This window comes from Harpia harpyja, chromosome 4 (assembly GCF_026419915.1).
Source record: "Harpia harpyja isolate bHarHar1 chromosome 4, bHarHar1 primary haplotype, whole genome shotgun sequence".
NCBI lineage: Eukaryota > Metazoa > Chordata > Aves > Accipitriformes > Accipitridae > Harpia > Harpia harpyja.
In genome coordinates this window covers 22,016,218-22,042,268 of record NC_068943.1, presented here as the reverse complement: position 1 = coordinate 22,042,268, position 26,051 = coordinate 22,016,218, and the positions used below count along the sequence as shown (strand labels likewise).

Below are 26,051 nucleotides of genomic sequence, written 5' to 3'. Positions count from 1 at the left end.
TTTATGAGTGGCACAACATCAGATCTATTATACAATTAAAAATACACATACTTACAGCCTCCTCTAAATACACAACCTAGTCTATTGGGAAAACAAACAAACAAACAACCCACAAGTAAATATCAGGAGAAAGAAGAATCATTTTTCTGTATAAATCATGAACATATAATCTTTCTTCTCTCCAGAAATTTGCAGGCTATCAACAAAATTTTGTGACCACAGAACCGTGCATGGACATTCTTACAAATGAAGTACTATTGAAGAAATCCTACTTGCTTATTCAAAATACTGGATATAAGCTCTCACAGAGCTTATGGGATGCATTTTAGACACACGGATGGAATCTAGGGGATTAAACACAAAACTTACGCTGGCATTGGGGTTACAGCAAGGAAGTACTATTCTGGGCAGAAGTATACCCATTCATAAAGGATAAGGCTCATAAAGGATGGCAAGGCGTCTTTCTCACTCAAGATATGGGAGCTTGAGGCATATTTAACTCCGTATCGCAATAGCAAGATGCAGCTCTTTTACTGATCCTCATCACTGGACACACACCCCCTCGGTTGTCCATGACAGGCCTTTTGCTTTCAGCACTACTGTGCATTCGATCTCAATTTCATAATGGATAACAAAAGATCATGCTAAAATAAGCAAACAAGGTCAGCAATGGCTTTTATTTGAGTCCTTCTATGTGTATACATTGCCTAAGCCCGCCACCTGTATCGCAGCAGGATTTGCTTCCAGATGGATCAAGGGCAAGAGTATCAGTTGCACTCTGGGATCCCTGTCGACTGGGATCAAATCCATAGGTCAAGGAAAAGAAATCTTGGCTGTTGAGAGGCATCTGAGGGGAGTTTGCTGTTCCCAAGGGAACTATGTCTAGCAAGCTATAGCAAGCAAAGCCTGGTGAAGTATTATGGTTCAGCTACAGTTAAGTTCTCTTTTCAAGTGAAAATACAATAAAAACAAACCCCAAATCCAAACATAAAAATGTCTCACACAGCTAACACTGGGCCTGCATTCAGAAACAGTTTCACCCTGCACTTCTGCAGCATGTCAACTGGCATGATCCCTTGCTGTGGGACAGCCGATGCTCGGTGCAGGAACTCCTGAATAGGTTTCATCCTTTGAACAGAGGTTCTGCATCCATTTTCAATTACAGGAATTCAGTGTATGACAAGGGCAAAATGATTAAGAAATTATAGTATGTCTGCTTCATAAGTTCTACTCCAAAACATGAAGAAAAAAGCTGTAAATTTGAACTTAAATCTTCCACATGGAAGCATGCTGCTTTATCACCAAATCACTAGTTTAGTTTCCCTTTTAATGAATTCCCTTCTGAGACTCTGAGAATAAAGCCACACATATCGAACACACTGTTCTCCCTTTATTAAGCAAAAAATATCTTGCTTCAGTCTTAATTGTATTTTCCTCAAACAGCAGGAAGTAGTAATTCTAACCAAAGCAAATCCAAATATTCTTTAACCCCAAAATTAAGAGGTTCAAAATCCAGGCAAGACATTTTAGTGTTGATTGGTGATCTACTGCAATGGCAACCACAAACTGCCTTCACAAAGACGTAGGAAAAACAATATCCAAATTAATATACAGCAGTTAAAATACACCTGAAGAATACTAAAGTGAATTAAAATAAAGCACTAGGAAAAAACCTATTTGTTTATCCACTTCAGGCCTTTTTAAATCAAACTTATTCTTATTATGAAGAGGAATGCTTTCTAACATAAACCCATGCAGTACTTTCATTGGTACAATAGTACAGGTAAAGCATTAGAAATTAGTAGAAGGGAATTTTCTTCCTAAGAGGAACACAATAGCATACAGCTTTACATCTTAAGAATGGGCATGTCTTTGTTCTGAGGGAGAATGAAGCTGAAGGGAAAAACAAACAACACAAAGCCACCCCTCCCAAAAGGAAACAAAAACCAAAACAAAGCCCCCACAAACCCTGCACAGCTCTTGGTCCATTTCGAGGTGCAAATCCCCAGGAGACATGTTACCACTGTGGTGTAAACTATACCGCAGTCGCTACCACTCACATTTTTACATAGTAGTATATCCATTATATCAGCCCATTAAGGACTGCCCCATCTAGCAGATGCTGAGTAAACACTTCAGCAAATAGCTCCCACCATGCTGCCCGTAGCTACGTTGCTAGCAAAAGCAAAGCTGGCTCACTTCAAGCTAATTGGGAATGTCTACTTAAGCTCCAGTATCACCACAGAGGCAGCCCACCACAGTACACAGTTGCTAGACAAACACTAAGTGGACAGGCAGATCCGGGATCCAACCCGGTTAGCAAAGAAAAGGAGTGAATACTACCTTGACTCTGAAAAGGACAGTCACACCAGGAGATCCAGGTACCTAACACTGACATCCGATTTCCCAGCTAATCCCTGAAAGCCACAAGTTTTGCGGTCAACATTTTCCGCCACTACCTGTGTGAAAGCTGCTCACAAATGAAGAACGTAGGCTGGAAAAGCCCACACTTAATTTCCATGACTGTTTGAAGCATCCCATCTCCTCCCACTCTCACCTGCTCTCATGAACGCTGCTAAAAGGAACAGCAGTGGAGGACTATGGTCCTCTCACTGAAAAGGTAAATGATGGATTATTCAAGTTAGGTAGCACAAGCTTACATGACTAAACAGCTATAAGATGATTTTTCCCTGCTTATTTCAAGGAATATGTGCTTTAAAGATTCTGCCAGACTATCCAGCGCTGTAAAAATGAATTAAGTTTCATGGAAGCCAATGAACATCCCATTTACTTAGAAAATTCAGTTTCTACCACCTTCCTGGAACACTTTCATCTTGAGATGCCAAAGTGTGGAGAACCCAGTCGCACCATGGACTCAGGCGGTGATGAGAGACAGTGTCGGTACACATCCTGTAACAGATGGCTTCTGACTGCTTAAAAAAAATAAGCAAGTAGGTGCTTCTATAGCTGTTTATCTTCTTTTCTCTCTCAGGCCTCATAGATGTAAAAGCAGCAGAAGAAAGTGGCAAGATGTCATCACTGTTTCAACACCATGTAGAGGGAAAGCAGAAAATACAACTTTTTGGTGTACTCATTGGTTTGAATGAAAAGCTGCACATTATTTATGAGACATGAGAGAAACAATCCATTGTACTGAACAACGATAGTCAATCCTAGATATAAATTCTCCGCTGGTCGATAACCACTATACCCATTCCCTTAGCCATGAAAATGACCTGACAGAGCCATAAATTCACACATTGTCCATTTTTCACAGACAAGCTTCCCCCCCCCCCCCCCACCCCAAGATGGTCTGCAGTGTACCAGCCATGACATCGGTGTAAACATTTACTCATTTATTATTTTATGTTGACTGCTTTTCAGCTTCCTGACAAAGGACAGGCAAGTAACAATGGTGATATAACCTGGGCCAGGTTCAAGACCCAAGCACAGGCTGAATACAGGTTTCAGAGACGGCACAGTGTGCTGCTAGCACTTCCTACCCCAGCAGTACACAGGAACCCACTAAATAGGGATTTTCTTTTAACTCAAAAACTTCATAAACCCATAACGTTTCAAAATGCGCACGCACAAAACAAATTCTCCACCTACAAGTTTCTACAGAGAACCAAACAGAAAACTCAGTCTAAACTTACTGAAAATCTTAACAATGCCTGGCATCGACCCAAAATCTTTCCAAAGAGCCTGACTGATAATTAGTACATTTTCAATTATTTGCCCCTTTTGGGGCCAGTGTTCTAATGGGTTTTAGTCCCAGCAAATCAGTGCTAGGATTTGTTCTGTGCATTAACATGCACGGAGTGTTAAGCTACTTATTTGTAATGATACTGTTCCTGTAGGAAAGCCTGCCTTGATTGTTAATGATACTTGAGGCTCTTAATCTTAAAACAGAGGGGGAGAGAAACTGCAGGGTGTGGCATAGTCTGCTACACAGCTTGTCATTTACTGAAAATAAAAACCTCACTTAATTCCATTGATAGCACTCAGAATACTGTAATAGGCATTTAATTTCCTAAACAAACTGTGTTTTAAGAAGTTGGAGCAATCTCTTAAATTACACTATTTTCATTGTTTGTATTTGTTGTTGTTATTTTTTAAGCTAGGACCTATTCAAGTCATTTATTCAAAAAGAATAATTTGAAGAAATTTGCCTTTACCTTCCACTACTCTCACATCAATTTATTTTTTTTTAAATTAGCAGCACAAATAAAAAAGAACAGTACTATCTTACTCCTCTTCCAGATTAAACCTTAAAGACTGCTGTATGATCCGTATTACTGCACTGCTGCCTAACAGTATATACTGTTGATACACTAATTGGTTTATTGACTACTTTAAAGTTTTACAACTTTTCATTCAGCCCAATGTGCCCTTGTTGTGAACTCACCCAAAGAATTACCAGGTTCAATAACCTAAATTATATTCATTAATAATACAGTAGATATATGTAATAAAAAAGAAAAAGAACACAAGTATTACCTACCTTCACACAAGTACTCCTATTGACATCAGTAAGACTGATTTTACAGAGCAAAAAACTGCCCCGACAATCAAGACTTTGAATATCCAAAATAAGATGTGTATACGCACAACAGACTTCTAAGCATCACAAACTGTAATAAAAGTAAACTGGAAGAACAAGACCTGTAATGCTTATTGACATGTAGCCATGGTTGAAAATGTTATGACATCCAGAAAAAAAAAAAGCATGAAATCTAGGCTGACTGGTAAAGTATCATAAAATAATGTTATGCCAGATTGCCCTGATGCTGTCAACCTTTTAAAAATTTCATTCCAATCTTCCCAAAATATTTTGAAAACATAAACTGCAAAAAAAAAAAAAATGTTCTGTCTTACCTATCCAGTTCAGAATTCAAAATGAAAGCCAATTTGAGAAATTCTCTGTAAAAAATAAATTTCAAGTTTGTCACAATTCTGTTACGGAGCTAAGGCTGCACAGAGATTGCAAGAAAGGTTCTGGATCCTTTGTAAGTAGCAAGCAGTTTAACATAGACACACACACACCATAAGGGACATCTGTGGGACCTGAGCTTAGCTCTTCCCTGGGAAGCGCTATCTTTACCTTCCAGAGACAAAATGTCAGTTAATATACAAAGTGTTATGTCACAAGAGAAGTAATTTGATGTTTGTAAATAGACACATGTATTTATAGACATACATATATATAAGGGAGTACTGTTGACTAAACCACAAAGTAGTAGAAAAGCCTCAAAGCATAACAAAAAGGTGTGAACTCAGCTGATGGTGCAAAAGATAAAAAGGACAGGATTCAATATGGAAATAAGACACTGAAAGAAGGTCAAGCGACTTGGTGAATCAGCTCCTGACCTCTTATCAAACTCAGTCCTAACCATAGCAAATGAAAATTGCTGTTTGTAGATGGCTGGAAAAGGCTTTAAGCCACAAACTGATTCTGGACTTAATACACTATGCACAAAAACTGGAAAACATATTATCATCCCCTACCCAACTCCCTGAATTGTCTAGCTGCAAATTATATAAAATCACCCTGCATTTTCATTCCCATTAATTGCCAGTCTATATCTAAATGAAGATATAATTACATTTGTAATAAAATACATAAAATCCACTCTTAATTTAGTGCTTTAGGAATCATGTAAATACCTAAGGTAAATAACCCTGTTACTTCAAATACCTCTCAAAGAGTAGCCTGCCCTTATGAACTGACTGGAGTGCACAGGGAGGTAGAAAGAGTTTGGTATTTTCTGTTCTGTTTCAGCCTTAAAAAGGTCAGTTCCAGTGAGAGAATAACTCTGAGAAAATTTCCCTAAATCCAGCATTTATGGAAAGAGAAAAGACAGACATCCACGTGCATGCTGACTCTACAGTCCTATTCTTAGAATATTCATCTACGCATACACTGCAATATGTTAAGGTTTCGTCAGAAGGACTTTTGGACCCAGTAACTCACCTGTAGCTGTCATTCTAAGTATTTCTTTAGTGAGTGGCTATACAGTCACTGTTCCCAAAGTGCATTATATAACTTACCTCAACACTGTTGCATGTATGCTGTCAAAATACCTGAATGCCACATGCTGAAAGCACCTTCCAACTTATCATGCTGGTTATTGTGGTTGTCAGACATGGCTGGTTGCTCCCGATTAACTCATGCACTGTATATAGCACCAAACTGGCTAACACAGGATTTGGATTTTTGAGGATAAATGCCAAGATAATACCCTGACACCATCCCAACGTGTCAGGTGCATATCCATTTATGAAAGAAAAAAATCCTTCAGTGGTTAGTTCCCTGGGAGAAACATGCAATCCCCCAAAACACTGGCACTGGCAGTAAGTCTGGCCCCATTCTCCACCTATGTCATGGTAAGGAAGTGTCATGGTTTAAACCGAGCCAGCAACTAAGCACCACACAGCCACTTGCTCACTCCTCCCCCACAGTGGGATGGGGGAGAGAATTGAAAAAAAAAAGTAAAACTTGTGGGTTGAGATAAAGACAGTTTAATACAACAGAAAAGAAAGGGGAAATAATAATAATAATAGAATATACAAAACAAGTGATGCACAATACAATTGCTCACCACCTGCCGACTGATGCCCAGCCAATCCCTGAGCCGTGGTGCCCCATGGCCAACTCCCCCCAGTTTATACACTGGGCATGATGTCACATGGTATGGAATACCCCTCTGGCCACTTTGGGTCAGCTGTCCTGGCTGTGTCCCCTCCCAGCTTCTTGTGCCCCTCCAGCCTTCTTCCTGGCTGGGCATGAAAAGCTGAAGAATCCTGGACTTAACACTACTTAGCAACAACTAAAATACCAGTGTGTTATCAACATTCTTCTCATCCGAAATCCAAAACACAGCACTATACCATCTACTGGGAAGAAAATTAACTTTATTCCTGCCGAAACCAGGACAAGAAGAAAGAAAGTCACCAGATGTGGTGGCTGGTATCTTGGTAACTAACTATCAGACTCAGTTATCCATACTGCTTGTAATCAGCCTAAAAGTTCCTGAGGCTTCACCATGTGGAATTTTTTGCATAGCATCTCTTAGCAAGTTACTTTTTTTTTTTTTTTGACTATGACTAGGCTTCAGTCAACAACAGTTTGCAAGTAAGCCTGCCCATTCCTCTTCCTTCAGGTGAGCTCTAAAAGCAATGCAAAATATGACTTTTTCTTTTTCCTTTTTTTTTTTTAGTGAGCTGTATTAGAAAATTACTTCGAAAAACAAATACATTAACATGGAAAAAACTCAGAATGTAACAAATAAGAAAAGACTATAAAGAAATCTCTCTCTTGCCTGCTGTGTCTCTCATGCTTTCCTCTCAGATCAGCTATCTTTCAGTAGCTCGGACATTGCAGAAACTCCATAGAAGTGACTTTCCCTTAGGGAAGAAAACAAACAGGAAAAAAACAAGAGCAACCTTTCCCTCCTACAACTTGGCTGCACCTCACCTCCCTGCCCTGCCCAGCTGCTTTGGGTTTGTGTGGTGGGGATTTTCGGTAACCGGGTAGGGGTGGCAGGGCCAGCTCCTGCTGGAAGCTGCTGGAAGCTTCCCCGGCTGGGAGCCGGACCCGCCTCTGGCCCAGGCCGAGCCCGTCAGCGACGGCGGTAGCGCCTCTGGGAGAACAGATTCCAGAGGGGAAACCTGCCGGGAGTCGGGGGATCGGGATGGGAGAGGAACCCCTGTGCAGATCCCGAGGGCAGGGAGGAAGGAGGGGATGCCCCTGCAGCCCGTGGGGAGACCAGGCGGCAGGCTGTCCCGCCCCAGCCCACGGAGGGGAGCGGGGGAGCAGATGCCCACCTGCAGCCCGGGAAGAGAGGAGCCCACGCCGGAGCAGGGGGTGGAGGCCCCCCAAGATGGCCGCCGCTCCCTGGGGAAGCCCGCGCTGGGGCAGCCTGGGACTGCAGGACCGCGGCCTGCGGGAGGGACCCGCGCCGGGGCAGTTTGTGAGGAACTGCAGCCCGCGGGAAGGACTCACGCCGGAGCAGTTCGTGGAGGACTGTCTCCCGCGGGAGGGACCCCCCGGCGGAGCAGGGGAGGAGTGCGGAGTCCTCCTCCCCCTGAGGAGGAAGGAGCGGCAGAGACAAGGTATGACGGACTGCCCCCAACCGCCATTCCCCGTCCCCCTGCGCCGCTCGGAGGCGGGAGGTGGAGAGAACCGGGAGTGGGGCTGGGCCGGGGAGGAGGGAGGGCTGGGGGAAGGTGTGTTAGGGTTTGGGTTTACTTCTCATTATCCTTGTTTTGATTTGATTGGTAGTAACTTAAATTGATTTTGTTTTTTCCCCAAGTTGAGTCTGTCTTTTGCCCGTGACCATAACTGGTGAGTGATCCCTCCCTGTCCTTGTCTCGACCCATGAGCGTTTCTTTATATTTTCTCCTCATCCCACCGTGGCCGGGGCAGAGGAGTGGGCGAGCAGCCTCGTGGTGCTTTGTTGCCGGTTGGGCTGAAACCACGGCAGCAGCAGACTCCAGGTCTGTGTTGTGCGGCAAGTCCCATCCTTAGTTTTCACTCCCCTCTCCTACCCGATGTCCTGCTGTTCCCAGCAAAGGGGTAAACACTCTCTTTGTAGATACTTGCCTGAGCCAAAGTGCAGAGGCCAGATCAATGCAAAACAAGAGTCTGCTTCTCAACTGCTCAGTTGCTATCTTTCTAAGGAGACATACTATGGTGAACTGCAACAAGTAAGTAAAATAGAAATACTCTACTATAAGGACTTTTTTTCATGTTTACTCAATCTAAGGACTCTTCCAGACTTTCGCTTTTCACATCACCATTTACTACAGTGACTCCATCATATAACTTGTTCTAAATCTCCAACTAAACATGGTATTAAATTCACAGATCTGCAAGATTACATTCTATTAAGTTGTGGAGTCAATGAATTTTTTTTCTTGTTATCTTAATTTAATTCTTCAAGGGTTTTGACTTGTTCGTCTGTTTTTCTCGGATGTCCTTAAGTGCATTTGTAGCACCAGTTTTGTACTGGCTAATTAAATATTTTTTTAATAATGATAATGACAAAGCAACTGGACCAAGCAGCTAAGATTTTCCATACATATATGAATTGTGCTGTTCTAAATAAATTGTTGCTATCTATGGTATCAAAAACTCTACCATACACAAAGTACAACAGATCTGTTTCAGCTGTTGTCTTGCACAGTATAAGCCACAGACAGAAGTACATCCACAGACAGAGTCTTGCTGCTGGGTACTAGCCAGGGGAATTGAAGACAGTTTGTACATCACCCTGCAAACCAGGGCAGCTTCACATTAGTGCAATGTACTACAAAAAGGGAGTTTTGGTCTATAATAATGAGTATATTTATATATCTATGTAATAGTCAAGTTTACCAATTTAATGTCATTTTCCTTGGCGTAGTCAATTTTGTTCAATTAACCACTTTAATTGCATAGTATAAGCCTGAAAAGTGCCTTTTATTGGGCAATATCCTAAAATAACTGTTGGGTGGTGGTGTTCCTGCTGATTTAACATATACCATTTTCCATTAGTTAAATACTATATCTAGCGAACAGATCCAAAATTTACATTTCGTTATCCAAGTTGTACTTTCATACCTGCGAGCCCTTTAAGAAACAATGCAATTCATTCCCCAATGAATTTTTTCTAGTAGCGAATGCAACTGTCTGATAATGGCAATGGTGCTTTATAAAATTAGCCCATATACCTCTGAAGCTCCTTCATGCTGCCACTTTCCTAAATACTTAGATGAGTTTAGTTGCTCTGCTGCACCCTCCTCAGGAATACCAAGCCAGTGAACATGTGCACTACTACTGATCATCTGAATATATATGTTATTCCTGCATGTGACAGTGTCCTGTCTCAAACTCTTGATTTAGCAGTTACTGCTATGAACTTCTTCATGACCTGAATTCCTTGGCCTGTTATTTAAAAAAAAAAACAACCACAGCAACAACAAAACCAACAACACCTTCCCTTTCAAAAAAAAAAACCAAACCCAACCAAAACTCACCAGTCAAACATGAAGATATTTTAACCCTATGTTTACCATAGGGATGCTGTCTTTAATGTCAGTATGCTTTAGCTCCAAAGTTCAAACAGCTGATAACTATTCCTCTGCAGGAGACCCAGTGTTTTCCTAGAAGGAGTAAATACAGTTTTCCAGCAAACACCTCACAGAAATCTTTTGTTACTGTTGTTGTTTCAAAACAATTTTGTTGAATAAATAAAGCAGCTCTTATTCACAATACACTGTATTTGATCAGGAAAATAAGAACACAGGGTTTTGGAAAGACAACAAGCTTGATAACTTTTATTAGTCTCTCATAACAGTCAATTTCTGTATACGTTGCCTTGCAAAGATTTGATGGTACCTCAACTGAATTTGATAAACATCAGGAAAAGAGACCCCAGAGGCTCTCAAAGCTAGCCAGGAAAAAAAAAAAAAATTACGTCTAGAAATATCATAAAACATTTCTCAGCAAAATGTTCATTTTCATTCTTCTCTGGAGATAGGGAAACTTTGATAAATTCAGATAAAACAGATTGAGCTTAGGGAATGAACACCAAATGCTTATCCATGCTATCTTCGCTATCAGTTATCAGGAACTGCATTTTGGAAGATTAAAAAAGCCCTCCTTTCTCTCCTTCTCTCACATCTTCCCCCCCCTACCCGCGCATGACATCGTCACATATGCATTCCTCTAGTAACTGTCTGAAGCAAGTAAAAATCTCTAGCTATAACCAGCAACACACAATTTCAAATGTTTTTGGAGCTGAAGTTACGCTTCATTAGTGATCAAAATTTTTCAGAGTTTATTCAGAACTGCTGCATAAAAAGCTGATGTTCACCTGAAGTGTAATCCTATTCTGTAAATTACATTCATAAACAGCATAGAACACCTTTGCATTTTCAGTATGCCACAGGATTCGCTACCAAATTTTCTGAATTTACAAGTCAATAGTCTTTCAATCTATCTGGTCCTTGCAGACTCAGCATGCTACTTGTAAGCCAAGCTGTTGTCCTTCTGGCTTCATACATTGCTGCCAGCACTAAAGATTTGGCAGACAAAATTCCTTGCTCAGTAGACACAGTACAGTGGACTGGGGTGTACTGGACATTCCCAGATTAACAGATACTTCAGATAGTAAGTTAAGTGCAGCTCCATGCTGCAGTACAAAGCAGCATCAAGTCAATTTACTAGCTGTAGTGCGTTCATACTGTGTTCCTCAATGCTACCAGTTCTAGCTACGTAGGCAGTGTATCTAGGTCCTGCAGCCTTTACAAAAATATACTCTGAAAACGGAGAACATTATTAACATCCTGAAAGATGAATGCACTAGAAGACTATCAACTGTTCTTCCACAACTCCCCCAGCTTTACAGGGTTACCAATAGCATTAACAGAAAAAAACAAACCCCCAACCACCACCCCTAAAACCACACCAGCAAAGAAAAAAAAAAAACCACAACACCCCCCCCTTTTAATATATAATTTTCTTTCTTCAAATGAAAGATGCAAAAGTGATCATAAAAGAAACCAGAGGGCAGCATGTGATAAAAGTTCCATTCAATCTGTTTTTCAGAGTAAAGCTGTGCTTAAAATACCATTCTGCCTCGACTAACCACTTCCTTTCTAAGAAAAAAATTGAATGGGATGATAAGATATCATTGCAACGGTAAAAAGAACTGAACACAAACTCCTGAAGGTCTTCTCCAGCCTCAAGTTCCCCACACACTGTAAATATGCACGTTGTCTTTTCTCTATATTCTGTTCTAAACTTGCCCCACATACCATCATCCCTGATGCCTGCAGCTCTGTTACCAGGAGAAAACACCAACATTATCACTAAGGATTTGCTACTGGATCAGTTCTATAGCTGTTGTAAATCAGCATAGCTTCAGTAACTTCAGCTAAGTGATGATGATTTACAATGCCCTGAGGATCTGGCCCTCTGTCATTATTACTTCATTAATCTGCATATTCCTGCAATGTACACCAAACTTTTTTCTAAATTACTTTTACTGCAACCCAACTGTTCTAAGTCTGATGTGGATTACAGAGTTCTGATATACAGAGTTCATACCATACTTTCTGATTTTTGAAGAAGTATTGCCCTGAATCTGTCCATGGTCCATAAATGATCTATATGGCTGACTGAATCAAGCCTGAGCTGGTAGCTGTCAGCAGGTATGAATTCAATTTCGCAAGACCAATCCATTAGTATCTAAACACTATTAATAGAGTGGAGAGGGAGAAGCACATTTTTTCTATCCCAGGGAATAAGAGGCTGGCCACTTCTGGTAGGAAGGTATTTGATCAGGTCTGTCAGAGCCAGAAGACCATGGTGAATACCTCCTCATAATAATGAGTAGCTCATTCCCAAGAGAAGAGAAAGTTGGTGTCAGGAAGCATGTTTTATCATATTCCTTCAAGACATCACTGAAGCTAAGAGCCCAGCAGGATTCAAAGGAGGTTTAGATATTTATATGGATAACAAGACCATCAGCTGCTACACTGGACAGTATGTATTCTTTTCTATAAGAAAATAAATTCTCATATTTCAGTGCATAACCCTGCTACTAGAAATGCAGGATAGAAACAGGCTCAGTGGAAATGTTGCTATGTTTCCATTTTGGAGCTTTCTATAGTTCCCTTAATTTCCCTCTGACACTGTCTACTGTTAAAAAAGGACCCTGAGGGAATACCACTCTGATCCTCCATGGCATGGCCTGAAAATCAAGGAATCCAGTCAGAGAACAAAAATCTAACTGCCTGCTACATTTTATTTGCAAATTTATTTTTGAAAAATAAGGTGGTGTGTTGATCCCAAGTTTAAAATGAGGCACCAATAACCCACATCAAATTATTGTGTGGGTATTTAAACACCTCCAGAGTCCTCTGAAAATGGCACTAACAAGGAAGAAATAATTTAGATGGAGTTAGAACTATTTCTTCTGCCTAAAACCTGATGTTTTTCTAAAAGCAAATGTCCTCAAAGCATTCTCTGCAGAAATATGCAATGGTTATCTTTAACAAGTCAGCATTTTTCAAATGTTACAATACTGTAGATTTGAAATGGTATTTTTCATAAACTTAAAATAGAATGAACTGAGACCTCACATACCATACTTTATTAACAAGCCCAGGCTTTTAAATAGCATGTCCAACCATAGGAGGTAATTAAGGAGGGACATAAGATTCCATACCCTAAATGAATGAATATTAACATCGACTTGGAGAAGGTTATGATTATATCAGGCTGATAGCACTAAAGGAAAGAAAAAATGTACTTTGGATAGGCTAAAGAAGGACTCTCAGTCAGTAGCAGCAAAGGTTTCCTGCACAGATGTAAGTGCTGGGCAGAGTGCAAGGAATGGGATTTGCCACTCCCAGATTCACTGAAATAACTAGCTCCAAGAGAAGGAGAGTTAAAGGTGACCATACTGTAATTGAGCTAATGCTAATTGTACATATGAGTTACATACCTAGGGAACGGGAATCAAGTGAGTGTACAATTTAAATAAAACTCACACCTTGCTGATTTTTAAGAGTTATTTCATCACAGTTCTAACAGGTAAGGAAATACAACTTCTTAGTCCTCCCCTCTTCAAAATTTATTTTGGGCTACAAAAGGGTATCTTACTTACCCAGTAAAATTCTCTTTGATAATAAGGAATACTGTAATAAACGCCTGCCTGCCTTCCGTAGGATCAGAATAAATTTTGAAGGGCCACTAATTCATGCAAACATTTGTACATACCATTCTGCATCACTGCAGTGTTATTGCTAACCTCATAAATTGAAGTCAGAATACTAAACAAATTACTATGCTCTCCCATTTGCCTATATGGAGCCATCAGTAAGATACTACTTTTAATAATTTTTCCTACAGTTTCTGGGAGAGAGAATAGTTGCTGAACGTTCTGATTTTCCCCTAAATATTTCCAACTTGATAGGTTTGCTGTTGCTATTCTTTCTATGCACTTATTGTACCTCAAGGAGAAATCTCGTTACCATGTCTATTCCAAATGCTTCTCTTCAGTCAAGCCACCCACCATTGCTCCTTCCATCCTTTAGAAAATAGCATTTCTTGGGATTTAGTGACCGTTCTGTAGACACACATGCACTGAGTTTGAATCTCCCACTGTGTTTCAGGAATGACTTCACTGAGATTACATGGGTCTTCAGAGAATAAATATTAAGTGGATTTCAGTCACAGCAATATCAAGACATTTGTTAGACTAAATGAGAGTGCACAAGGCAAATGAATGGGTGAGCCACTTAAATTTCAACCTAAGATTTCCATGCTGTAATCCCTTTTCCTACCTCCTTTATTCTCTCCTTCTATTTCAAAATCTTAACTACCTTGTTTGTTACATCTTCAGTTTAAAAAAAAAAAATATTGCTACCTGATTCACTTGTAACTACAATAATCCCATTTTCCTACTACATTTCCTATCTCCTCAGCCCCAGGCTTCTTATCTGAAGTCACTACATTCTCCACTAGTAAACTATCACTGCTCATCACCTGCTGTGAATCACAAAGTCACTGCAGAAGCTAATTAGGGACCTATAGCTAGCAGGAACCAATAACTGCTTTCTGCAGCTCCTTGCCCCAAAATAAGAGCCTCCACAGAATATACCCTGCTAGCAAGCTGCTATGCAAGAAGTGCAATTTGCATTCACTGGTCAGTGCCCATTGCTTCTCAGTGATGACCGTTCAACATCGGGAGAAAAAGGTCACTACTGGCCACTGACTGGCAACTGCTGTGTGCAGAAGTGGGTTAGCAATGATCTCCTGCCACAAGATAAGCAGTCATTGTGTGTCCAATTTGAAAATGGCAAACACTGCAATAATGGCAGGTGGCACTGATGGGTTGCAGCATGGCAAATCCAGTTTGCAGCACCTGATGAGCTTACAGTAGTGAAATACCTACTTTTGTCAGGACAGAGATTGCCATTGATAGTATTAATCAGCTACTGCCAAAACCAGAAACAGGCTAGCACCAGTTAATGATAAGTGGTGCCTGTTCTTAATATGTGGAATCTCCACTAATCAAGGCTAAATAATTAACTCTTTTGTAGCAAAGGAGGTTTATCAGCCCTTCACCTCTTTTTATCATCTTATGATACCCCCATGCCCGAGTTTTTCTTTTACATTTTGCTACAATATCCTCCCACCCTATTTCTACTCCTTAGTAGTACAACATAATTTTCCAGTTGCATATCTTTCTATCTGCAATAACCACAACAGCTGCATTTCCCAAGCCCTTCTCTTCTTTCGTCCACCTACATATAGATACCCAGCCTATGATCTCTCTAGAAGTTGTTTAGCAGATAAACTGGAGCAGCAGCCACAGCTAACTGCTGCCCAGGCGATGATTACTTGCTACCTTGCTGTCTTTTCCTTGCCTGCAAGCTTGAGAGGTGTTAGCCTTGGTTTATGGCAAGAAAGAGGAAGGTTAAAGAAATGCCTTGATGTGTCACAGGAAGTATTGGTTGCCAGGGGTTTGTTTAGATATGTAGTCTTTCCTAAGGTTAATTTCTTTAGAATCTAGATAATAATAGATGTGGTTGTTGTGGTTTGGGGGTTTTTTTCCCACTTGCTTTTCAGGTTATATCACAGATTTTTGGCAAGGTCCTGTCTAAGCAGACTTACTTTAAAAAAAGAACTGGTAAAAAAAGATCTTAAGTCAGATCCTAAAGTTCTGGAAGAATGAATGCCCCAATTTCCCACTGTTTTGCATCTCACATAATATGCTCTTATCCAGCATTTTTAATCCAAACATCTTACTGAGGTCATCAGCTTAATTCGTGTTTTACAGATGTAGAAAACGGATAATTAAGTGAATGGATGCTCAGTAAGATAGTTTCAGAGCCAGGAATGAATAACAGTGCTTTGAATCCCTTTCCAGTGTACTGTGTGTGCAATAATAAAGAGCTGTGGAGATGGCTGTGAAACGACAGAATCACCCCAGTTCAAGTGATTATATAGAAAAGTTTGAAAAGAAGTGGAAAATCAGGCCCTGGATGAGACATAAAGCAAGTAGATAAACCAAATGTACCTTCCTCCTTTATTAAGTTTCTTAATGGGGTTATCTCTGACTATCAGGAACTCTAACGAGACCAACAACCATCTATTTTAAATGCCAAGCAAATGCCTGTTAAGCAACAGACTCCCTCTTCGTAGGGCTGATGCTCCCGAATCCTAATAGTAACTGACAAGGCTTCCCCATCTGGACTCTTTTTTTTTTTACTTTGCATTTTGAGTAGGTGACAAAGCACTGTGCAAGGGATTGCCGTTACAAGCAGAGCTCTATGTTTTTTAAAATGGGTGAACAGCATTATAATAACATATGTGGAAAGATCAAAATGCAATTTCTTTTTATTATTCCTATTATTGCATTCCCCTACACAATGGCAACCTCTTCAGAGACATTGTCTGCAACATAATATTGATTTAATGTACCACTTCATATGCCTGCCACGTCCTCAGATTAAAGATTTAAATTAATATGACAAGTGAAACACTAAGAAATTCAACAAATCAGCAGATAGGCTTATCCACACAGGGTACATTTTATAGTAAAAAAACCCCAAAACAAACAAAAAAACCCCCACCCTAGCAGCCACAGCTTAGGCGTAGGCCAGATTTAATTTGCTTGATTGATCTTGAGATCTTTGAGTGCAAATTCATTATTCTCTTATTAACTATTATCATTATTGGAATTTATAAGGAACCTATAAACCTATTAAACTGGTCTTAAATGTTGCAATCTATTTATTGAACACACCAGCAATGAAAAATTAATTATTAAACAACCACCACAGGAAAACATCAGTGGCCTTGTCACCTCAGAGCTGGATTGATAGCATGTTACCTTCTGGAGAGTGGGGCCCTGCAACACTCAAATATAAACCTTGGAAGGGTAATGGTGAGTATGTCACAGCGTAAGTCACATTTTTAATTTAATGTTTTATTAAATGTTAGGTAGATTAAATTTATCCAGGCCTCACAGACTCTGTCTTAATAAATGAATTGGCACTCTTTCAGATGTAAAAAATGGTCACAGCTTCTCAAGGGCATCAGAAACCCTGAAGCATAAGACACCAGTAAATACAAAGAGCAAAGGCAGCATGGACAGTGATACATTTGCAAGCACTGCGGGTGAGCCACCACTTTCAAAATGCTGAGGCTAACAAAACAAGGGCAGTGAACTCCCAAAATGGGAAAAGCACCTGCAGTAAGAAGCTGTGCTTGAGTGCTGTTGCACGAACATGTCCACTACTGAAAAAAAGTGGAAAGGATGTGGGTTTATCACCCTTCTGCTACTATATTTCAGGATATGTTTGTACATTTAAAATTTCATGAGCAGTATTAATAATTTATTTTTCTCCTGTCCTTTAATTTTCTAAGGCTAGACTTTGAAAACAAAAGGCAGGGAGATGATACATTCTCTCCCTCCTCTGCAGTTATCTACAGCACCTTTACTTGTGTTTCCCTGTAGAACTGCTGTCATTAGTAATATATAATTTGGCTAGGAAAAATGGTTACAAGTTCCTTAGTCAAAACCAATATGCCCCTGCCCTGGCACATCCCTCCAGAGACATCCTAAGATTTCCACAAGCAGCTCCATTTCGAAAACATTTGGCTTACATAGGGCAGGACAGCTCAACACTACCACTCAAGCAGTGAAAGGCTTTCACAGCATAATCGAGCTGTACTATATATTTCCATAGACTCTAAACTAAATGATTGTAAATGACTGTTAAAACTGCCCGAAAAGTCCCCTTCCCCCCACTGTTGAATAATAAAAAAAAATACTTAGCATGCTTTTTTTTCCAGAATTGTAAAATGTCAGTGTTCAATAGTTATCCATCTCACATTGCCACACGTTACAGTGTTAGCCAGCATAAGAACAACAGGTTCCAATAAGCAACACGCAAAACCACAGAGAGCAGTGAGTTATGCTAAAAACGTCTTCTCCTGCAGTCTGCGCTTCTTGAATTCATGCAGCTGGCATCCTCCTGCTGAATGCACAAGAGCATTTGAACAAGAAGGTAAAAAGGAAGAGGACCCTGAAACTTCCTTTGAGCCTGGCATTCTTCCAGAAAGTCAGGAAGCAAATTCCCAGCATCTAAGCAATATAAAGGAAAGTGAGTAACAAAACAAAGCACACGATTGTGCTTATAAGTTCTAAATATATTATAATCTTGATCTAACTACATGACACTTGCCACCCCGCTTATGAGTCCCACAGCTGATGTGAGAGGAAATTAGAAGGACTTTATTCATCAAAAAATGAAATGTGATTTCACATAGACATAGGGTTGCATGGAAGCATAAGCAGCGGGATGAACTTGCTACCAGTAAAAATGACAAAAAAACAAAGTCGAACTACACTATATTTAATCTTATCTGTCTTTAGCTGACCCAAGGAAATATATTATAACCTCAGATGAGTAGTCACAGTTTATAACAGAAACTGCCTATGTATATGAAAATTTTATATTTGTATTCAAAATGAGAAGGAAAAGGTATGAAACAAAAATGTCCTTTTTTCTGTTTCATTCTGTAAGGATAACAACTTAGACATTAGTGGGCTTTCCTGAAGTGTACAGGACTGGATCCAAGAAAGGAAGCTGGTTTTGAAACTATTATGCAGTATATATTTATATGAAGAATACACAGGGTTCAACAAATAAATAAGATTAATAATATCCTGAAGTTTAGTTTTGTACAGGTTGTGGCTGGGATAGAGTTAATTTTCATCATAGTAGCCTGTATGGTGTTATGTTTTGGATTTATGACCAAAACAATGCTGATAACACACCAGAGTTTTAGCTATTGCTGAGCAGTGCTTACACAGAGCCAAGGCCTTTGCTGCTTCTCCCCCCACCCCACCAGCAAGGAGGTTGGGGGGACACAAGGAGTTGGGAGGGGACACAGCTGGGACAGCTGACCCCAACTGACCCAAGGGATATTCCAGACCATATGACGTCATGCTCAGTATATAAAGCTGGGGGAGAAGAAGGAAGGGGGGGAAGTTCAGAGTGATGGCGTTTGTCTTCCCAAGTAACCATTAGGCGTGATGGAGCCCTGCTTTCCTGGAAACAGCTAAACATCTGCCTGCCGATGGGAAGTGGTGAATGAATTCCTTCTTTTGCTTTGCTTGCATACGCAGCTTTTGCTTTACCTAAACTGTCTTTATCTCAACCCACGAGGTTTTGCACTTTGACTCTTCTGATTCCCTCCCCCATCCTGCTGTGGGGGAGTGAGCAAGTGGCTGTGTGGGGCTGAGCTGCCTGCTGGGGTTAAAGCACAACCAGTTTTTAATTATTCTGGTAACAGGTAAACACCTTTTGGTTGTTTTTTTTTTTTTACAATGGCCACTTTCCTTTCACAAGAAGTTTTCTTCTTTATACTTCATTACCAAATCACCTTTCTTTGCTGGTGGGGAAGAAGGTAGACTCAGTTTTAAAGGAAGTTCTTTCCACAGAAATTCTTTTAGACACAGTTTCAGCTACTAAGGGAAACTGGTTGCTGTAGTACTTTCTAAGAAACTACTGCATGTTGACTGCATTTTTGAGGTACACTGCTTTGTAACTCAGGCATATAAAAAATGTTAACACTTTTAAGCAAGAGTAAGTGTGTACATAAGCAAGCAAATAAATATGTTTAGTACACATGTTATGAGAGAGCAGAAAATCAAGCACAGCTTAAGTAGCTCAAAATGTTCCAGCTGCATCTAAACTTACCCTCTTGGAACATGACTCCATCTTCTTCCCAGTCCATGTGCCCTGATTTCCTTTCCAGGATTACCAGGACACTGAGAAGAGGAATATGGCAGATGTCCTGCTGCTGCCAAAATATGAAATGAGCATCCTGTTAGGAACGTGCTCCCTGACTTGGACATTTGCAGGGCTGGTGTGTCCAATGCTACAGATATATCCATAGTGCCTGGCTCCTGCTCCACAGTGAAGAGAAATTTGATAGTGGTGGAATTAAAGGGCTTATCTCTTTACTCCAGAACAAAGAAAATAGTGACTGATTAAAGCACTTGTTAACCAAGGATACACACTCAATCCAATATATCTGAATATTCTCTCTATTAAAATGACAAAAAAGTATGGGAAGTTAGGCAGGGGGAGGACTATAAAGTGATAGTTACAATAATAGGTAAATCGATCTTTTTCTAGTGTTTTAACATTCAGCGCTTTTTGTAGAACTGTAAAAATCTCAATATTCAGTAGTTACAAAGCTCGCATTGCTAAATATGTGACACTGCAACATGGGTTAGTTCACTTTCTCTCTATTAAGAAGCAAAATTTATGAGCCTGTCTAAAGAAAACTATAGCCATCTGATATCAAATACAGCCTGTGCCTTTTCTGTAGCCAACCAAAAGATCACATATTCTTGAATAGGATAAATGGCCATATAAATTTATTTCAGTATTTTCAGGCAGAAGATAACTTGCCTAAATATTTTTCTTGCCTGTTATCAAATAAAAGAATGCAAGCTGAAATTTGCACTTCTCTGCTAGTAAACAGGTATCCAGCTGAAGCCTTCTGTCCAATAAGATCAAACAGACTTACAGTAACTGGCATAGGATGCTGAGTTTCATCCACGATATAATATATACAGTACCATTATGTCTACAACAGCTGGCCCAGGCCAAACCTAAACCCAGATCTAAAATATGATGCAATTTAGGAAACCCACATACTGTCAGGAAGGTATTGCTCTACTCCAATATAGTGTACTTCTGTAAAAGTAGCCACTAGATACAGATTGATATCAGACTATCTGTACTATCAGTACTTAGAAATGGGAAACCCTGAATCTACAACCTATGACTCACATATTAGCTTTTCCAAAACTAAGGTTATGAACTTTCAAAACTTTATCAATTGAGCCAATTTACAGTGAGTCAGCAAAGGAAAGTCCATCAAAGAGAACAGCAAGTGAAATAATGGCTCTACCAATTTTAACAGAAGATAACAGATGGATAGGTAGATAGGTAAATGAATAGATACAAAGCATTAGTTTGTGTGTGCATATATGTCCATGCATGACTAGAAAGCTCCTTGGCAATCCCATTAAATGCCAAAAAGACTTCTAAATGGATGTTAAATACAAATTAAAAAATCAAAAGTCTGTGACATGTAGGATGTCTGTCCTTTAGTAACCTTTGGTTTTGAGGATGAAAAATTGAGCTTTGCCATCCACTTGTACAGTGACTAATGAGCTAATAAATTTAGACAGATGAATGCAGAATTCTTGATTTCTCCTTAAAAAGGTGCCTACAACCCAAATGAATTATTTTAATCAAAAACAGAAGAGCCATAAATACTGTGAAAGGACTACGCTTTCAAGAGCTGTACCCAACCCTTATGCACATAAATGCGACTGTTTACTGTGGTACCATTACTTGTGAGTATAAATACTTGTTCTTTTACTAAAGGCAAATATTTTTTAAACAAATGAATTCCCCAAAGTTGTGTGTATTATAAATGCTTTCAAACATGGAAATCATAGGGATTATAGATGATAGTCCATGTTATAGTAAGAAAGAATTATTATCCTTGGTGACTTTGGGCAGGTAATTTCATTCTTCTTTCTCTCCTTTGCCTTCCTATTCTTTGCCTATGAGTCCTATTTTTCTTGCAAGCTCTTTGAAGCAGGAATTATTTATAAATGTACTATAGTCCTCCAGTATTGGCTGGGGACTCCAGGAACAATTGTAATACAGATCTAATAAATGTATGTACGGATATTCACAGTTGAAGGTATCATACCTATACTATTGTTACAGTTACCTGTGAAGATGCTACTCAGTTTGGAGTATGGCTATACCAACCAAACTGATCTTCCTTTTGTCAAAAAACTTACACTCATTTCTAACCGTTTCTAAAGTTCACTGTAGACTTACTTCATTTATAGTCCTTATCACTCTGTTCTTCCCTTTCTCCCTTCACTTGTCTCCTTTCTGATCCCTCTGCAACATATTGCTGCTGTGGGAGGTATTCACACTGTCTAACTTTAGTCAACTAATTTAGGGCTCTGAATCACCCTCTATGAGTGCCTACCTCATAGAATATGACTATATATGGAATAGTCATTTTTAAACTTAGGTGTTCTAATATGTACTTTCTTCAAATACCCAAAGTAGCTTGGCCTAGGTGGTGTTAATATTCCACTGTATAAAACACTGCCTGTCAACAGTAAGTGAATTTATGAAGTGTTTGGGTTGCAGATATTTTTTCACTAGCTTAGCACCTCACTTTCATTTTCTCTCACCTAGATTTAACACAGTAAGCACACTATCTGTAGGAAAGCATAAAAGAAAAAGAGGAAATAAAAAGATTAAATGCATATGGTACTTACCCATGGAATTTGCTAAAACATTAGTAGAATTTAAAAAGCACATGGCTGCTCAATAAATTGCAGCATTCAGCCAAGGAGGCTGCAGCTGTGTGTAAGACAGTACATCAGTCCCATGCCTAACCACGTCTTGACCTTTCTTCTGAGACTGTCAACAAAGGTGCCAATTAGAGCAATGATTAGAGCAACACATTTTGTGTTGTGCTAAACACAACTGTTACCAAGGGGACAAAGATCATACATTTTGCTTAACACTGGATTCCTGATTGGCTCAACACAGATCTTCCACTGACAACTACCTTGGTAAGTCTCAAGATAAGAAGCAGGTAAGTGCACCACTCACATACTTTTCTTTTGATCTCTTGGGACGCAGAAAGGGTTATACTGTAAATGTCTGAATGATTTCCTGGTACGTCGTTGATTTTGTTTAGTTTATCATCTCTCTCACACAAATTAAGTGATCTAAGAATTTACTAAGTTCCTCTTGTATCAGGATCTAATGTTAAAACTATTTGTTACCATGTATCACAACTAATTATGTCAGCCATAAATTATGCATCCTAATTCAACATATTGAGAGCTGCAAGCCAGATATTCAAGATCAGCTTCTGAAAGCCTCCCCTTCAACCGAGCCATAAGAAAAGGCTTGATCAACATACATATCAACTATCAATTTATTTAGTTAAAAAATGTTACATATGATAAGGTGATGAGAGACAGAAAAAGAAGCGAGTAATTTTTTTTCTCTCAGTTGCAAAATAAATGCATGTACTTTAAACAAAACTTATAGAGGCAAGATGAAAACAATGTATAGTTGAATATGGACTGTCCACAGCATAAAAAAGCAGTGTGCTGTGTACTAACAGTAGGGAAAAGACTATGGAATTGTATTATAACATTAAGCTTTATCTTGGAAGTTCCATTAATAGCAGACATGTTGGTGATCCCATAGACTATATAATATAAAGATCACAAATCTATTTTAAGTGTCCAGGAAAATGTTTAGCTGACATAGGCATACAAAGAATGATTTTGAAAGAAGTAAGGCATTTCTATCCGTGGTTCTTTAAATTTACAAAAAATGTATATCTAGCAATTACTATTAATTCCTATTTATCAAAAATTTAATTAAAATTAGTGGAATTAGTTGTACCCAAAATAACATTGTTTTTCCTTCCTAATCAGATCTGCTTTCCACCACAGTAATTACTAGGAATTGACTATCTAAGGAGGACCACAAGGATATGGAAAGATGCAAGATCTGTCCAAACAGGTTTTAAGTACAAAAAGCATTTTAAATTGAATCTATATAAGGGCATACAGACTGACAGTCATGACAGGGCTACTTACTTGGGTTTACCAATTCCTGGGAGGTAGGAAGAACTTATATAACATACCCTATTTTAAACATCACATTTCTCAGTGTCACGGACAAACTTCAAACATTTGGCTAAAATTTACAAGGCAGTTCAGAGATGTTTGTATGCAAACTAACTACTGCTTCATTAAAATTCTTCTTTTACAGTTAGGCACAAGATGAAAATGTTTATCAGTCACATTCTTTGTAAATTAAGTACTGTGGCTTTTTTTTTTCTTTTGGTGAGAAAAAATGTATTGTACAATAGCACTATGATGTAACATTGACACTATCATCAACACTTCCGGCTGTACTCTAAGTCTTTAAATTGCTTTCCTAAAATAAGTCTGGGACAAAAAATTCCAGTACCTTGAATATACATATACTTCTGAAGTTATAAAAAGTTAGTTGACTTGATATATTTTTACATTTTAAGGAAAAAGACAGTACAAACTTGAAGTACTTTACTATTTTGTGGTGGTGGTGGGGTTTTTCCCCCTCCTGTAGCCCTAACTTACTATTGCATGAGTGGCACTGTGTTATACCTGCTCAATGGAATATGAAATGGAACCTAAAAATTAAAGGCCAATCTGATTTCACTGTTCAAAATCAGTGAGATCTGAAATTAAACAAAAGCCAGATGAACAATGAAAAACAAATTAGAGAGTGAAGCTATGACAGTTACCATTGCTATTAAATGAAAAGGCAGTTAATTTCTATTAAGTTACACACGAAAGAGTCACCTTTAAAATAAAGATATTATTCATAGGTTACCATCCTTTTTACAAAACTACAAAGATAATACAACATTTAAATCTTCAGAATAGAACATCTTGAATTTTAATGACGCTCTTGTTTGATATGCTTTTACAACGAATGGTCAGTAAGAGTTTGGGAATATATCACAAGAATTTGCAATACTAGATTTAATTTTGGTAAGAAAAGATTAAATATTATTTCCACCTATTCAGCCCTGGGTTCCATATCAATTAGAAAAATTCAAAGGAAGCACTCTGATAGTTATGTTTTCAAAAGGCAATCCACTCTAGGGATGAACAACATTCACATCTGCTGATGTTCACATGTTGCTAACAATACACTAATATACTTAAAACAAAAATTAATATGGATGAATAGGATATGCACATCTTGTGCATAGGCAAGACCTAAGTATCTTGTGAAATCTGTGTTTGTTAGCGTGAAGACACAGAAATTTCTTTTAGTAAGATTCAGCTAGGAGAGTATTTTCTTTAACAGATAAATGGCATGAGATTTTGTACATTACCTGTCAAATACTTGATTTGATAGATTCTCCATTTCTCAAAGTGGAATTGGTATGAAAAAAAAATATTTGAAGTTAATGTAATAATTAATGTATCTGTCCATATAGCTTTAGTGTTTTCAGCTGTTTCCTTCTGGGAACCATATATAATTCTGCTCTGAGAGTTTTGACTGGATGGTTTGAGAATCACAGTTTGTCTTACATAGACAAGTATAATTAAAAGTGTCAGGAAAAAATCAATGTCTTAGAGAAATAGAGTGCCATCACAAAAAAAAAGTGAAATCACAAGTGATTTCAGAGTGTTCATAAAAAACAGCTTTTCAACTATACCTTTGTCACATTTGGATGAAATCTGAGTTCCACTGAAGTAAAAAACAAAATTCCTATTGATTTTTACTGATACAGTTTTTACTTTTATGTGAATTTTTAAGAACTGAATAGAACAATTGCATGTGTTTATGCCTCTATGATTGTATATATGTGGAAAATCGCCAGTAAGGGCAGCAACAATACCTTGTCCCAGTTCTTGATTAAGTGTAGGATAGCTGAGTAAGGATCTTACACAGAAAATTTTTTTATAGCTGTGAATCTCAGGAAAGAAAAAAAAAAAAGGAGCTAAAATTCAGAAAGGTTACCTTTTGTGCCTCATAATTCTATTAGTTTGCTTAGCCTAAAGAAAAAAAAAATCATAATGATTTTAGGGTTTATATGAACTTGAAATGCAGAGGTACTAAAAGTACCACACAAGCCTGCTCCCAATAGTTACAGTAACTACCATGACATGAAGCTGATTGATGGGTTTCTTTTCACAGGTTTAAGGATATCAGATGGGACCTTCCAGACAAAAGATGTTAGCCAATATAATCCTTCACAGCCTATTCCCACTGTGTTGCTTCACTTATTATCTTGTACATTAAAATTATAACCATTGATACCACTCCCCAAGAAGAAGTCATTACCAGGGACTAACAGGATGGAGGGAGGGAAGGTATTAAAACATTTCATTTGAAAAATG

The 26,051-nt window shown here is 38.8% G+C and overlaps 1 protein-coding gene across 4 annotated transcripts in view; it reads right to left on the bottom strand.

The window, feature by feature from the left end:
* PCDH9 (protocadherin 9) overlaps positions 1-26,051 on the bottom strand; it is a 702,824-nt gene that overhangs the window by 491,721 nt on the left and 185,052 nt on the right. The window lies entirely within an intron of this gene.